Consider the following 16,593-nt stretch of genomic DNA (forward strand, 5'->3'; position numbering starts at 1 on the left):
ATCTTGCACGATCTCAAAATAAAAAAGGAGTCATATAAAAAATGGAAACTAGGACAACTAACAAAGGATGAATATAGGCAAGCAACACGGGAATGCAGGGGCAAGATTAGAAAGGCAAAGGCACAAAATGAGATCAAACTAGCTACAGGCATAAAGGGAAACAAGAAGACCTTTTATAAATACATTAAAAGCAAGAGGAAGACCAAGGACAGGGTAGGCCCACTGCTTAGTGAGGAGGGAGAAGCAGTAACAGGAAACTTGGAAATGGCAGAGATGCTCAATGACTTCTTTGTTTCGGTCTTCACCGAGAAGTCTGGAGGTGTGCCTAACGTAGTGAATACAAGCAGAGAGAGGGTAAGTTTAGAAGATAGGATACACAAAGAACAAGTTAAAAATCACTTAGGAAAGTTAGATGTCAGCAAGTCACCTGGTCCTGATGAAATGCATCCCAGGATACTCAAGGAGCTGATAGAGGAGGTATCTGAGCCTTTAGCTATGATCTTTGAAAAATCATGGCAGACAGGGGAGATTCCAGAAGACTGGAAAAGGGCAAATATTGTGCCCATCTATAAAAAGGGGAATAAGAACAACCCAGGAAACTACAGACCGGTCAGTTTAACGTCTGTCCCAGGGAAGATAATGGAGCAGGTAATTAAGGAAATCATATGCAAACACTTGGAAGGTAATAAAGTGATAGGGAATAGCCAGCATGGGTTTGTGAAGAACAAGTCATGCCAAACTAATCTGATAGCTTTCTTTGATAGGATAACGAGCCTTGTGGATAAGGGAGAAGCGGTGGATGTCATATACCTAGACTTTAGTAAGGCATTTGGTACGGTCTCGCATGATATTCTTATTGATAAACTAGGCAAATATAACTTAGATAGGGCCACGATAAGGTGGGTGCATAATTGGCTGGATAACCATAGTCAGAGAGTTGTTGTTAACGGTGCTAAATCCTGCTGGAAAGGGATAACAAGTGGAGTTCCGCAAGGGTCTGTTTTGGGACCCGTACTGTTCAATATCTTCATCAATGATGTAGATATTGGGATAGAGAGTACGCTTATTAAGTTTGCAGATGATACCAAACTGGGTGGGGTTGCAACTTCTTTGGAGGATAGGGACATAATTCAAAATGACCTTAGCAAGTTAGAGAAATGGTCAGAGGTAAACAGGATGAGGTTTAATAAAGAGAAATGCAAAGTGCTCCACTTAGGAAGGAACAATCAGTTCCATACATACAAGATGGGAAGCGACTGTCTAGGAAGGAGCATGGCGGAAAGGGATCTAGGGGTCATAGTGGACCACAAGTTGAATATGAGTCAACAGTGTGATGCTGTTGCAAAAAAAGCAAATATGATTCTAGGTTGTATCAACAGGTGTGTTGTAAGCAAAACTCGTGAAGTCATTCTGCCGCTCTACTCTGCACTAGTTAGGCCTCAGCTGGAGTACTGTGTCCAGTTCTGGGCGCCACATTTCAAGAAAGATGTGGAGAAATTGGAAAGGGTACAGAGAAGAGCGACAAGAATGATTAAAGGTCTAGAGAACATGACCTATGAAGCCAGGCCTCATGAACTGGGCTTGTTTAGTTTGGAAAAAAAGAAGATTAAGGGGGGACATGATAGCGGTTTTCAAATATCTAAAAGGGTGTCACAAGGAGGAAGGAGAAAATTTGTTCCTCTTGGTTTCTGAGGACAGGACAAGGAGTAATGGGCTTAAAGTGCAGCAGGGGAGGTTTAGATTGGACATTAGGAAAAAATTCCTAACTGTCAGGGTGGTCAAATATTGGAATAAATTGCCAAGGGAGGTGGTGGAATCTCCCTCTCTGGAGATATTTAAGAACAGGTTAGATAGACATCTGTCAGGGATGGTGTAGACGGAGCTTGGTCCTGCCTTGAGGGCGGGGGGCTGGACTCGATGACCTCTCGAGGTCCCTTCCAGTCCTATGATTCTATGATTCTTTTGTTACTAACTCTGTGGAGAGAAAGAGAGAGAGAGAGAGAGAGAGAGAGACCCCATCCGGACTCCTGGGCTCTAGCTCAGCTCTGGAAGAGGTGCGGGGTCTAGCGGGTTACAGCAAGGGGCAGGTCTATATAAGAACATTTCAGCTCTATATAAGAACATCAGAACAGCCATACTGGCTTAGACCAACAGTCCTTCTAGCCCAGTCCCCTGCCTTCCCACAGTGGCCAATGACAGGTGCTTCAGAACGAATAACCAGAATCAACCATCATGATGATCCCCTGTAGCCTATTTTGCTTGTTTTAAATCTGCTGCCGACACATTTAATGGGTCATCTTCTCGTGTTATGTTAGTGAAGGAATGAATAACATTTCCTTATTCTATTTGTCCACACTGGCCATGATTTTCTAGACCTTGAACATATTCCCCCACCCATCAGTCATGTCTTTTCCAAGCCAAAAAGTCCCAGAGTTGTTAATATTGCCTCTTCTGGAAGCTGTTCCATATCCCTAATCATTTCAGTTGCCCTTCCTGTACCTTTTCCAAATCCATTAGATGTGAGGGCCAGATCGGCATACAGTATTCAAGATGTGGGCGTACACTGACTTTACATAGAGGCATTCTGATATTTTGTCTTATTCTCTATTCCTTTTCTAGTGATTCCCAATAATCTGTGAGCTTGTTCATTTTTAGACTGCCCACTGCACACGGAACAGATGTTTTCAGAGAACTACTCACAAGGATTCCAAGATCTCCTTCCTGAGAGGTAACAGCTCCTTTAGATCCCATCATGTTTGTATCTATCGGTAGGTTTATATTTTCCCAGGTGTATTACTTTGCACTTCTCAATACTGAATTCCAGCTGCCCTTGTGTTGCCCAGTCACCCAGTTTTGTGAGATCCCTTTGTAGTCAGCTTTGGGTTAGTCACTCCTTACCCCTTTTTCAAGAACATTTTGTGAGACGGTTAGCACAGTGGTCCAAATGCAAACCCCAGCAGCACAACACTCACTCCTACTCCCTCCCTCATCTTTTAAGTGGCGTACCCGGCAATGTTTTCATGATGATCTCTCGACCCTTCGATTACCTGAATAACCAGCCTTTGGTTTTCTTAATCACCCTGCCCCACCTGTTTTGTATCAAACTGCCTGCCCCAAAGGCAAAGCTGCAAGCTGCTCAAACTCTGTTGCATTTAAGAGCTGCCTCTGGAGTCAGGGCAGGGGCTTTAAGCAGACCTCAAGTATGACTCCGTGGGTCCAAACTCGGGAGGAGGGAGCTATTGCCCTCCCTAATCCCCCCTCAATGGCGCCCTCTACAAAGCTGTAGGATTGGTTCTAACATCAGGCCATGTTTTTAAAAGTTCATATTGTGTTTTCTGGTCTGTTTCTTGGTGATTGGACGCCCCCTGCCCCTCCCGCTGTGGGCACGTGACGACTGGTGCTGCCCATGTGGATTTGGGTGAGGTGCCCAATCTCACCCCACAGCGACCCCTCTCCTTGGCCCCATCAGTTCTGTTCCCACCAACCCCTCCGTTCAGTCCCCCAGCCCCAGTGACCCCCACTGGCCTCAGTTCACCCTACCAGCACTGACCCCATGAGCACACAACCCACTATCCATACAGCCCCCCACCCTCAGCTCTGGAGCCCCCTCGCAGCCCCCAGGCCATAGTCCAGCCCTCCGATCCGAGCCTCTGCATTGTAGGGTTCTTCACCTGCCCCAGGTGTGTGTGGGGGAGCTGCTGGGGGTCCCTCACTCACTTACCAGACTGGCAGGGGAGCTGACAGCAGGAGCCAGGCCACGCCCAAGGCAGCTAGCAGGCAGGCTCAGTAAAATGCGACCCTCACGGTTAGAATTCTCCGATGTCGGGGGGTTTTCTCCTGGGGGATCCAGCTGCTTTTTGGGGGTTCTAGCTGAGCGGCCGTGTCTCTGCCCTCTGCCTTCCCCTCCGGGTTCCCTGGAGCACTAGAGCTGCGTGCAGCTCAGAGGTTAGGCAAGTCACATTGTCTGTCGGCACCTTGCAAGTGTGTCCCAGGGAGACGCCACCGTCCTTCGGGTTGGATGGAGGTTTGGAATGTGCCTCAGCTACATGAAAACTCCAGCCATCTCAGAGCTCTAGGGCCAGAATGCCAGGGGGGCCCCGATTCCCACCAGAAATCGTGACTCAGGCAGGTACACGAGGCATGGCTGGGGGAGCAAGGCTCAGGAGAAGGAAAGGGCGGGCGGGTGATTGTGAGATGCTTTTCCGGGTGCAGGGAGAAAGGGGCTCTCACATGCATAGGGGTGTCCATAAAGGCTTGCAAAGGGCTAATGGACAACGGATAGCTGTGATACACACCTCAGGGCCCAGGCAGGCTGGGGTCAGAGCGCAGCAGCGCGGTGGTTACAGCCAACACGTGCCAGGGTTATAAGCAACACGCCAGGCCTGGTTAATCGTTGATCAGCTCCTCATCAGCCTTAGCACTGGGTGTGGCTGGAAAGGCCTCATCAGCTGCCATGTTCTCAGCTTTCCAGACCCAGGGCAGGTTGCACCAGCTGGGCCTCAGCCAGGAGCACTTTGGCTGCGGCTCTCCTGGGTCTCAACCCGGCCTCTGTACGCTGCATTGTCAAGCCAGTCGTCTCCTCCCAAGGGTCTGTCCTGGGAGCTGTCCTATTCAACCGCTTTATAACGGGTCTGGGGACAAGGGTAAGCAGTGAGGTGGCAACATTTGCAGATGATACCAAACTGCTCAAGATAGTTAACACCAAAGCAGACTGTGGAGAGCTTCAAAAAGATCTCCCCAAACTGACTGGGCAACAAAACGGCAAATGACATTTAATGCTGATCAATGCAAAATTAATGCACATTGGAAAAAATAATCCCAACTACACAGCCAATACGATGGGGAATAATTTGGCTGCAACTACTCAAGCGAAAGATCTTGGAGTCCTTGTGGATAGTTCTCTGAGAACATCCACTCAGTGTGCAGCAGCCGTCAAAAAAGCAAACAGAATGTTAGGGCTCATTAAAGAAGGGACAGAGAATAAGCCAAAGAACATTTTATTGCCACGCTATAAAACCATGGGACACCCACACCTTTAATACTGCGTACAGACATGGTTGCCTCATCTCAGAAAAAAATAAATGTCTTGGCATTGGAAAAGGTTCAGAAAAGGGCAACGAAAATGATGAGGGGTTTGGAACGGGTCCCATATGACGAAAGATGAAAAAAACTGGGACTTTTCAGAGTAGAAAAGAGGAGACTAAGGGGAAGATGTTAGAGGTCTATAAAATCAGGCTTCATGTGGAAAAAGCGAATAAGGAAAAGTTGTTTACTTAGTCGCCCAATATAAGAACTAGATGTCACCAAATGAAATTAATAGGCAGCAGGTTTAACATTCTCCCCAGAGATGCAGCAAAGCCAGTGGCTCCGGCGTGCTCCAGGCGCTGTGTGAACTGCACCCATGTTCCAAAGCCCCAGGCCTCGAAAGGAGGCCGAGGGTGTAACCGTGTCCTTCAGGGAAACAGCGCAAAGTGCTGCCCAGGGCACTCAAGACGGGCCTGTGGGACATGCCCTGGCGAGGTGTCTACACAGAGACTCTTGCTCCAGCTACACACTGAAGGCTCTGTGCTCCCCCCGGGGGTGTGGGTTGTGTTTGCCTCGCAGGGAGTGACATTGTGGGAAAGAGCATTTCCCTGCACACACCTCCAGGCGTGTCAACAACCCTTTGGTGTGTAGGCAAGCCCTTCGATCCTGTGTCCTGACGGGGTGGGGCAGCGGCTCCGTGCGCTTTGCAATCGCCGCGAACCCTCTGGTTCCTCTCCGATCAACGCGCCCCAGAAATGGGCATTGCCTTGCAATGGGTGCGCCAGCTCCGCTCCCCCTCGCGTCCGTCCTCCTCTCCCTCGCCAGCCGGGCCGGACGAAGTACGCTGCAAATAAACAGACATTTGCATTCCTGGGGCTGACTGGAAGGGGTGGGAGTAACAAGAGCCACACATGCCGGATAATCGCTTTGCATCTGACATGGCTCCACTGCCAGATGGGGGCAATTTACCCCATAAAATGTAAAGGCAGCTAAATACTCAGACACCGAGGGCATCTTTCCGGCTGCAATAAATGCAGCCATGGCCACACCCTGCAGACATTCTTCCCCCCGCCAGCTTGGGGAGAGGGGGAGAGGCCAGATGGCTGTTGAATAGGGTTGCCAATGCCCCCACTTTCACCAAGGGTCATGCCCCATCTCTTGGACGCTACCGCAGCCAAACTGAGACTTGGGTGCTAACTTCGGGCATGGCAGGGAAGCCAATGTTGTACTTAAAACAAGTACTTGGGCTCTTTTTCAGGGGGATAAGGCAACACGCCACATTTATTGATCACACATAGAATAATCAACACTTATCATATGCATATGATATATCACACCCATGCACTCTCTCACACACACAAGCACACTCCATCTTGTTGTTACCAAAAGTTGCTCCCCCTAACTGCACTGGCCAGGGGAGTTAGATGGGGGAGGGGGTGGAGCTGGGTTTCTGCCAATCCGGATCGATGCTCCGATGTTGACAAGACGAAAACCTGGGGTCCCTCTGCAAGATGCCTCCTATATTGATCCCATAAACTCCCTGCTAGCACTAGCATAATTGTCAGAGGGGGAAATACTGGCAGTGAACTGCCCCTTACAGTCAGGGATGGGGTTACAATGGCCTTAAACTTCCAATTGTATGCAACATCCAGGTGCATTCAGCTGGCCTTACAGGCTGAAAGTTGATTTAAATATTCCAGTTAACACTGATTTTTTTTTGACCCAATGTTTTCACACATCTATCCTTTTTATTTAGTAATTTAACCTTGTGCTTTATGTTTATTCCTTCAAGTTTTTTTTTATCAATAGATAAACCTTGTGCTCCATGCATAGTTTTTCTTTTAAATGAACCGTTGCCACTTTTTCCAATGAGCAAGATTCAAATTCCTTGGCTTCTACCCTTTTGAGATACTGGTTTTTGTAAATACACTCAAAATGCATAATGCTTATTAAACCTTTCCTGCCTAATGCAGTATCATTTTAACACAGTATACTAGCTAGTAAGACAGGCAGACATTAGACAAACACAAAACATAAAACAATCTTTGTTGCAACAATACATCCATGGTGTTGTAGGGTGTTCGGCTGGTACCAGCTTGTCCTGATTTTCTGAAAGATTAAAAAAAAAGAACATACTTCTACCCCTTTGGGGGTGGCACATTGTTATTTACATACTTTCTCTTTTACAAATATGCTTTCATTCCTCTTTGCTTACAATTACTCCTATAGTTACATGTTTTTGTTTTGTAGGCAAAACAGGTTTCAATGGTTTCTACCCCTTCTTTTGGGTGAATTACCCCACTGTGTAATTATCAAATTCAGGAGGAGGTGTACTTCAGTTTTCTTCTTGTACAGCAGACTAGTCTAGCAAGTTTCTGCTGTGTTAAGTTTATGCATGGAGAATAACCAAGAAGCATTATTACTGTAATTCTGGAGAATTTTCAGGGTGAGTTGTGTCTCCAATGACCATTTTTCTAAAAGCATTCCTTTAGACTACTTATCTTTGAGACCAGTTTGTTAATAGCATCTTTAAATCTTTGCTTATACAGACCCCCTTTTGAATCTGTTTTCATGTTTAGCATTGTGCAAACATAAATCCTTTTTCTTGCTTGTTTTTAGATCTTGAGATTTTTAGATTCTCAGTTTTAGGTTTGACTCCTTTTCCCCACCTTTCTTTCTGGAGGGCTACAGTTTGAACTTTCTGATCTCAGGTAGTTTGCTGATCAAACTTAGCTATTACCTGCAAAGCTTCTTTGTGCTGCCAGCTAGGGCATTTGCACCACAGAACACTTTCTGGCTTGCTTTTAGATTCAAAGCTGGCTGTAGCTTTGTCTTAAAAAGGGACACAATCACTTTTGCCAGAGATTTACAGTTTTGAGTTTTTACTTTTAAGTCCTGCTCTCTCACACAGCAACCTGAAAAGGAAAGTACAACCTGTTGTGGCTCCTGGAGCCTTCACAGGATTTTGATTTATTTGCAGTTTTTACCCCTTCTACCATATACATGACATGTCACAGGAAAATGTGCAATCTTTGTTTTTAACATTACTTAGCCATATTACACTTTGCATAGGGTGTAACTCTTTCTTTTATACTCGTAGGGCTCGTCTACATTGGCCCCTTTTCCGGAAGGGGCATGTTAATTTCAGCGATAGTAATAGGGAAATCCGCGGGGGATTTAAATATCCCCCGCGGCATTTAAATAAAAATGTCCGCCGCTTTTTTTAAATCCCCCGCGGATTTCCCTATTACGATCGCTGAAATTAACATGCCCCTTCCGGAACAGGGGCCAATGTAGACGTAGCCACAGAGTTTTCCTGTACTTTCATTAAACAACTTGGACTGAAATGGTCTTACTGAAAATAAACCAAACCAATTTGTTTTAAGCCTATTAAACAGTTCACTAACCTACAAAACAAGATTACTGGACCTTGAAAACCTCACTTATTTACACAATATATATATTTACACACAGATACACATACATTCTCTCTGAACCTTTCTTACACTATTTCTACATAGCTGTACAACGATTACATTCCCTTTTAATCATTGGGGTAGTTAAGTTCCAATAGAAACCCTCTTAAAGTTCTTTTAGCCGTATCTATAATCATATGTATGGATTTGAGTCAAATTTGCCTGGATTATTTACAGACATTCTTTTGGAAAAGGGCCCATTTTTCCTTCAGAATGGCTGCAAAGAAACCACAATTTTTTCCTATACCATTTTAGCATTTTCACAACTGCTCAATTCCTTCCATTCTCTGTAGAGTTAAATTCTCTGTGGGTTTTCTGTTTCTTAAAACACTTTCTTATCTCTTAATGAAAACTGGCCTTTTTCAGATATTACTCTTGTAAGTATTGTTTTAAGGATTTAGATTTCCAGTACCTGTACTTACTGCTTTTTCTCAGTTCTACCACAAGGCCTTCAATCTATCTTTTACCTGCCTGCGTGTCTGGGCCTGATCCTGTTTTTCTTGCTAAACAGAAACTGTCTCCTTTCCACAGACTCAGGCTTTGTCCCATTACCAGTTTAGCAAGGAGGGTGGCCTTGTTCACTAAGCCCCACACCTCCTGGTCCTTTTTCTTAAGCATATTCCTGAAAAATCTGTGAGTTGCTTTAACTCTCAGCACCCTTCCTTAAGGGAATCTAGCTGTGTCTGGGTACTGAGGGACATGCATTCCTACTTCTCCACCTCTGCAGCAGAGGCTTTTACATTTTGCAGTTTCATATTTGCATTCTTGTATTCAGTCAATTTGAGAAACACCTCATTACAGGTTTTCCATAGAAGCCAAACTGCAGCTGCTTCCTTTTTCATTGGAGTTGAGGGTTTATATATCCATAAGTAGTTAGCCAATTTGTCTTCTAGGTCTGAAATTGTCTGGCCATCAGCTAACACTTGATCAGACCAAGAGCTATGTCCGAATTTTTGCAAGATTTGTTCAAAAGGTTCAAAAGATTTGTTCATCTTTTACAAATGCCAATTTCTCAGTCTCCTCTCTGGGAGCCTTCTTAAAAGACTGCTTACGTTTAAACATTTTCTAGTATACCCACCCTCCTATTGGGACTAGAATAGCAATGCTTCTGCTTTTTACTCTTATCTACCAATACCTCTTAGTATACCCAACCTCCTATTGGGACTAAAATAGCAATACCAATACCTCTTTTTCCTGGAGCGAGAAATTTAATTCTTCTCCCTTCTTTCTAATGCCGGCACTCTACGACCGGGGAGGAGCGAGAAAGCTACTTCTCCTCCTCTCTTTACCCGGCCTTCTACCACCGGGGGTGTGCACACCTTACTGATCCACGAGGTGTACCAGTAGTTCGGATTAGGAATCCTAGTTCGAACTACCTAGTTCGAGCCCCGTGTAGCCGCGCTGCACGGGGTTCGAACCAGCGGGGATTTAAAAATGGCGGCTCCCCGCTTATGCAAATGAAGCCTGGGAAATTCAAATCCCGGGCTTCATTTGCAAGTGCGGTATGCCTACATTACCCCGCTAGTTCGAACTAGCGGGGTAGTGAAGATATACCCCCAGAGAGCTGAAATAGGAGGACAAGCTGTGTGAAGAAGTCCTGCAAAAACAGGGAGCTGGGAGACTAGCAAAGCAAGCTGTGTGCTGAGGGGCAGTTTTTGCAGCAGCTGAGCCTGACACACACAGCTCAAGAGCACAGACCCTGTGTTGAGCAGCAGACTGGCAGTGCTCAGAGAGCCAAAAGGAACAGAGAAGCAACGCAAAAAGCTAGAGACTGGCCACACAGCACAGCCTGCAGCTGGATGTGGTGAGCAGCTGGGAACTGCAAAGTGTGGGGAGAGGCTCTGGACTGGGAGAGGGGTCTGGCCCCTTAGAGCTTGAGGCTGTGTGGTCACTGCCAGAGCAAGCGTGTCCAGCCTGCAGCCCCCTGCAGCACATCCAAGGCTTCTAAGGGCCTCTAAGGAAGAGACTGTGGACTGTCCTTACACTCTGCAGGCTGCTGTTTTGATGTCCCTGTGCTACAGAGCAGGGCTGTGTGTTCTCATGTAACCATTCTCATTTTGTCTTATTCTTTTCTCTTTAATCAGTTGTTGTTTAATAAATTGTATTTGCTTTGAACCTTATGAAGTGATCACTGGGCCAAGAAGGCCTGCAGTGTAAAGAGAGCACCTCAGAGTGGGGACACCCTAACTCCCGCCCCTAGTGACTACAAGGTCAGGGATTAAGCCCCAGGAAACCTGGGCCCAGCCTTGTTGGGGTTTCCAGGGCTCTGCTACTCCGGAGAGTGGAGGGGGAGCCCTCAGGATCAGGGAGCCGTGGGGTAAAGGAAGTGGGAGCGGGGACTCAGATCCTTTCTCTGGTTCATTTCACCGGGGTGGTATAGAAGCCAGGAAAGTTCCCCACAATAGCGGGACCATTCCCCCGCTTACACATATAATACATCACACTCATGCACTCTCTCACACACACAAGCACACTCCATCTTATTGTTACCAAAAGTTGCTCCCCTCACTGCACTGGCCAGGTGAGTTAGATGGGGGAGGGGTGGAGCCGGGCTTCTGCTGATCCAGATCGATGCTTCGATGTTGACAAGACGAAAACCCGGGGTCCCTCTGCAAGATGCCTCCTATTTATCCCTCTCATGCAGCCAATTAGTCATCAACTGGCCTTTCTTAATGCTGCTTCAGAGAGAGTTCTTCCCAGGGCAGGCACTTGCTGCTGGACTCCCAAGGTGTCTGTCTGTCTGTTCTTCTTAATGAGCTCACTTTGCAGGTATTGTCTTAGATCAGACTCCCAGACCTTCTCCACCCTGGCAACTGCTGCTGGCGGTGCTCCCCTTTCATTCTCCATTCACACCTCGTTCATTTCAACAGGGCAATCAAGGAAAGGGGAGAGCTCAGAAGACATTTTTTCTTACAAGATCTAGATATCTTAATACAAAGTTCTAGGAGAAATGTTCCAGAGATTCTATAAGAACACTTAAAGATAGATCTAAAAGGACAAGATCTTAATACAAAGTAGGATATCACAGGGATTTCTCCACACCAAGGTAGGCTCCCTTGCCAGCTTTCACCCTGCGCCACCCCCAGAAGCGGCCAGCACCCGCCCTGTGGCCCCTAGACCGGGCCTGGGGATCTCGGTGTGCTGCCTCTGCCCACAGTACCAACTCCGCAACTCCCATTGGTCACAGTTCTGGCCAACGAGGGCTTTGGGGGCGGTGCCTGTGGGTGCATGGAGACCCCCCCCAACTCCTCCCTCACCTAACAGCATCTGCCAGAGAGATGGACCTTTGGGAATCACATTGCCTGGGGGCGAGTGTTGACCCCCCTGCTCCCATCCCAGACCCCAATCCACTGCCCCAGTCCAGGTCCTGCACCCTGTGCCCGACCCCTCCCTCCTGCACCCAGATGCCATCCAGGACCCAACCTCTCCCCCTCCTGCACCCCAACCCCCTCAGTGCCCAACCCCTCCCCTTACACCCTAAGGGTACGTCTACACTACAGCGCTAATTTGAACTAACTTACCTCGAATTAGTTAATTCGAACTAAGCTAATTCGAACTAACGCGTCTAGAACTAAAAACTAGTTCGAATTAGCGTTTTGCTAATTCGAACTAGCAAGTCCACATTGAGTGGACCCTGAACAGGGCTTAAGGATGGCCGGAAGCAGTGCCGGCAGGGCATCCGAGGAGGACTTAGAGCGTGGAGATGCTGTCTCAGGCTAGCCGAGGGCTGCGCTTAAAGGGTCCCGACCCCCACCCCGGACAGACAGTTCTAAGGGGTGCCCCGCTTGCAAAGCAGTCCTGGCTTGGAGTGCCCACACTCGGCACATCACAGCACTCGGCCATCAGCCCGGCTGCACTTGCCGCAGGCTGCCATCTGGGGAGATGAGGCAATCGGGGGGCTGCAGGAGAGCGTCCACCCCCAGAAGCCCACAGAGCCAGCCCTGTCCTCCCAATCGGGGGCGCGTACCCCATTCCTCCCTCACCTCCTTCCACTTACCCTTCCCTAGCCCCTTTTCTTGATGTACAAAATAAAGGACAATTGCGGTCAAAAATGGAATCTGTCTTTATTGAACAAAACTGGGGGAGACTGGGAAAAGGAGGTGGGAGAGGGGAAGAGAAAGGCTGGGAGAGAGGAGGGCAACTAACATGATCAGGGGTTGGGAACAGGTCCCAGATGAAGAGAGGCTAAAGAGACTGGGACTGTTCAGCTTAGAAAAGAGGAGATGGAGCGGGGGACAGGATAGAGGTCTCTAAAAGCAGGGGTTGGGTGGAGAGGGTGCATTCAGAAAAGTTCTTCATGAGTTCCCATAAAGAAGGACTAGAGGACACCAAAGGAAAGGAATGGGTAGCAGGCTTGAAACTAGTAAGAGAAAGTTGTTCTTGACAAAGCAAATAGTTAACCTGTGGAACTGCTTGCTGCAGGAGGCTGTGAAGGCTACAACTAGAACAGAGTTGAAAGGGAAGTGAGATCAAGTCATGGAGGTTGGGTCCATGGAGTAGTCTTAGCCAGGGGGTAGGAGTGGTGTCCCTGCCCAAAGTCTGTGGCAGGCTGGAGAGGGATGGCACGAGACAAATGGCTTGGTCACTGTCTTCGGTCCATCCCCTCCAGGGTCCCTAGGGTTTGCCGCTGTCGGCAGACAAGCTACTGGGCTAGATGGACCTTTGGTCTGACCCAGGACGGCCATTGTAAGCTCAGGGCTCAGGGTCGGGGGTCTCAGTGGACCCCCTTGATTTTCATGCACACCTGCTCCTGGGTGGCCAGGCTGGAAGCTCTCCTGCCCTAGACGGCCACTTTCCTGTGCCTAGTGCGGAGATCGTGGATGAGGTCCACGATGTCCGCACTAGCCCAGGAAGGTGCCCGCCTCTTGCGGTCCAGGGCAAGCTCCCGGGAGGCGCCAGCCTGGTCCCGGGAAGAGGGGGTGGGCTGGGGGGCATCGGGTGGGTGGCTCTGTGCCGTGCCAGGTGCAGGGTCTGCTGGCTGGGTGCTGGCAGGCTTGCACCTGGCACGGGCACCGTAGCCAGCCCGTGCCCCTTTAAGGGGTCCGGGGCCAGGAGGGGGGCATAGAGTTTCCCTGGTGTTGGCCAGAGTGGCCACCAGGGAAACCTGGGGAGGGCTAGCCTCCCACTAGTTCGAATTTAGGGGCTACACACCCCTTAATTCGAACTAGTAAGTTCGAACTAGGCTTAATCCTCGTAAAATGAGGTTTTCCTAGTTCGAACTAAGCGCTCCGCTAGTTCGATTCAAATTCAAACTAGTGGAGCGCTAGTGTAGCGGCTATGAATGTTAGTTTGAACTAACGTCCGTTAGTTCGAACTAACATTGTAGTGTAGACATACCCTAACCCCCTCCAGTGCCCAACCCCTCCCGTCCTGCACCCCAACCCCCTCCAGTGCCCAACCCCTCCCGTCCTGCACCCCAACCCCCTCCAACATCTTGCCAGGGGTGTGACGCCCCTTGAGGTGCTGGCAAAAGGGTGTCGCGGGTGGGGGCAGCAGGCAGTGTAGGTGCCAGGCTGTATCTAGGGCAGGGGCAGCCTGGTGCTGGCCAGGGTGCCAAATAGGAGACAGTTGGCAGGATTGGGCCCTGCAGTATCCACCCCACCTGCAGCCCAGGATGCTCAGGCCTCTGCAGGCTGGCGGATCCCAGCGACCCTGGTTGGAGCAGGCTGCATGTGGTTCCTACGGAGCATGCTCAGTAACAGCTGCTGAAGCTGCCGCCCTCGCTGGGGTGGAACGAGGATAAAGGAGGGCAAAGCGGGGGATGGGCAGGATCTGTGCAAGGGGTAGACTCTGAGTATGCAGGGGCAGGGGAGGAGTCAGACAGCTGGAGGTGGGGGCATGAGAGGGGCTGAAGAGCAAAACTTGGGGGGGAGGCAGGAGCCCAGGTTCAGCCTGGGGGGTGAGGCCCTGCCAGAGAGCGGCACAGGGAGGGGACCCGATGAGCCAGCTGCTCTGCTCACCCAGCTCGAGGCGGGGGCAGAGGGGCTTTCCGGATACTCCGCTGGGTCTGTCGTTCTTGGTGCATGTGTCATTCTTGTGTGTGATGGGGCTGGAATGCTTTACGGCTTTCACTGAGCAAACAAAAGCCACCAGTGGTGTTACCCTCGATACTCGCCTTCACGGCTTAGCAGTGGTTGATCCTAGGACGATATGTGACACCCTCTGACAAACCCCTCTCGCGCAATGCTGTCATTCCTGAAAATAATCGGCGTAGCGGCTTTGCACCAGAGGGTTTCTCTTGCGCAAGAGGGGGCAGTGTAGACAGCCTCTTCTGGCGCCAGAGCCTCTTCTGCAAAAATGGCGGCTCATTAGGTATGCAAATGAGGCTCGGCGCTATTCCACGCGTAGTCTCCTTTGCATATTTCTGGCGCAAGAAGCCGCGCGTGTAGACATAGCCACAGTGTCATGGCTTTCTGTCACTTTCCATGCTATTAAATCCTTGCCGAATCCATATTTAGGTTTGGATTATTTTCAATCCATAGTTTTTCCAGTACCTATCCATGAGCTTATTTACAGATTATATAGGGCTGTGAAAATTACTACGGCACTGACAAGAATCACAAGGTATGTACTGTGCAGTAGGCAAAAAGACATGCGTGAGCATGACGTTGTAGTAGCCGAACTCATGTCTAAAAACACCTGGCCGGGGAGCACAGCCGCTCGGTCCCCCAAGGCACCAAGTGCCTCGTTACAGCCTCGTGTGGCAGCATGTGACACACTGCCCACCCCCAGGACAGGTCCGGCCAAGCCAGAAGAGGGAGGCCTGCAAATAGCAGCACAGTTCATTCAAAATGGGGTTGCAGCCACATAGAATCCTAGAGCTGGAGGAGACCCCAGGAGTCACCAAGTCCAGCCCCCTGCCCAAGGCAGGACCAGCCCCAACTCAATCATCCCAGCCAGGGCTTTGTCAAGCCGAGACTTAACCACCTCCAGGTCGTGAGCCCACTACCAGGCTAACCCCTTGTGGAACGATTCGCCTGCTGCCCGAGCGGGTGGATTGATGGGGAAACGAGCTCAAATGAAAGTTAATGCAAAACATTTCCCTGCAGACAAGCCCTCGCTGCAGCCACCAACGTGCTGGTCCCTAGGTCTGTCTGCACGGCCGAGCCGGCCTGGGCTTAGCTGGGGTTCACTGTCTGGGCGCTCCACGGGCTCAGTGTGGCACCAGCGGCGTGGCGCTCCAGACTCGCTCAGAGGCTTTCTCTGGAGCAGCCAGGCAGCCCGTGAGCCGTGCCGGCGCTGCTGCTTGCGCCCTGCGTAGCTTTGCCCAGCTCCGATCGCTAGGGTTGCCAGATGGTTGAACCAAAAATACCGAACGCCCCCACCCCAAAAAAACACACCAGGAAAAAAAATTCTGTTGAGAAAAAAAAGGGGAAGACCAAAGTTGTTGAGGGGAAAAAAAAATAATCTAAAAAACAGCATGGCCCCTTTAAGAAGAGGCTTTTTGCCGGTGGCCATTTTGTTTTTCTGCTCCACCCACAAGACAGCTCCCCTGCAGAACCAGGTAAGCGGGAGGTAGGGGGGGCCTGATGGAGGATCTGGGGGGCTGGGGGCTGGGCCCGATTGCTGAGTGTGTGTAGGGTTGCCAGGTGTCCGGTATCTTTGCCTCTGGCAAGGAAAAAAAATCAGAAAATACCGAACGTTTTAGGTGTCTGGTATTTTCCGAATTTTTTTACCATCCAGGAGGCGGAGATACCGGACTGTCCAGGTCAATACCGGACACCTGGCAACCCTATCCACCGTGTGTTTGCAGCGGAGGCAGAGCCCCGGGCATGTCCCAGCCAGCGGCCTCGGTTCTGCGTCGAATGGCCTTGTGGAACAAGCGGCAGAGCTTCGCCCACTGGACCCTGGCCACACGCAGGATTGGCTGCCTGCCTTGCGGCGAGGGACTGGGGCACGGCCTTCCGCTTCGCCCGGGACGGCCTCGCTGGCGAGCAGCACCAGGGACCAGTGCACCAGCAGTCAAGGGCTTTTCCATGGAGCTGACAAAGCCGGACAAAGCCTGGCACGGCTTTGGAATCGGGCGGTGGTGTGACGTAGTGGGGGGTACCTTGCTGGTTGCTATGCTGGGCAGTGGGCTGTGGGTGACCTC

General features: G+C 49.8%; 1 long non-coding RNA gene across 1 annotated transcript; it reads right to left on the bottom strand.

Moving 5' to 3' along the window:
* Window positions 1–4,853: 4,853 nt before the first annotated feature.
* Window positions 4,854–9,910, bottom strand: LOC142819456 (uncharacterized). Its single transcript, XR_012897374.1, has 3 exons — window positions 9,687–9,910; window positions 7,086–7,134; window positions 4,854–5,869 (listed from the first exon to the last, which is right to left on the bottom strand). It is a non-coding gene; the product is annotated as an uncharacterized LOC142819456 (long non-coding RNA).
* Between the last annotated feature and the right edge of the window lie 6,683 nt (window positions 9,911–16,593).

The sequence above is a fragment of the Pelodiscus sinensis genome, chromosome 23 (assembly GCF_049634645.1).
Source record: "Pelodiscus sinensis isolate JC-2024 chromosome 23, ASM4963464v1, whole genome shotgun sequence".
Classification (NCBI taxonomy): Eukaryota; Metazoa; Chordata; order Testudines; family Trionychidae; genus Pelodiscus; species Pelodiscus sinensis.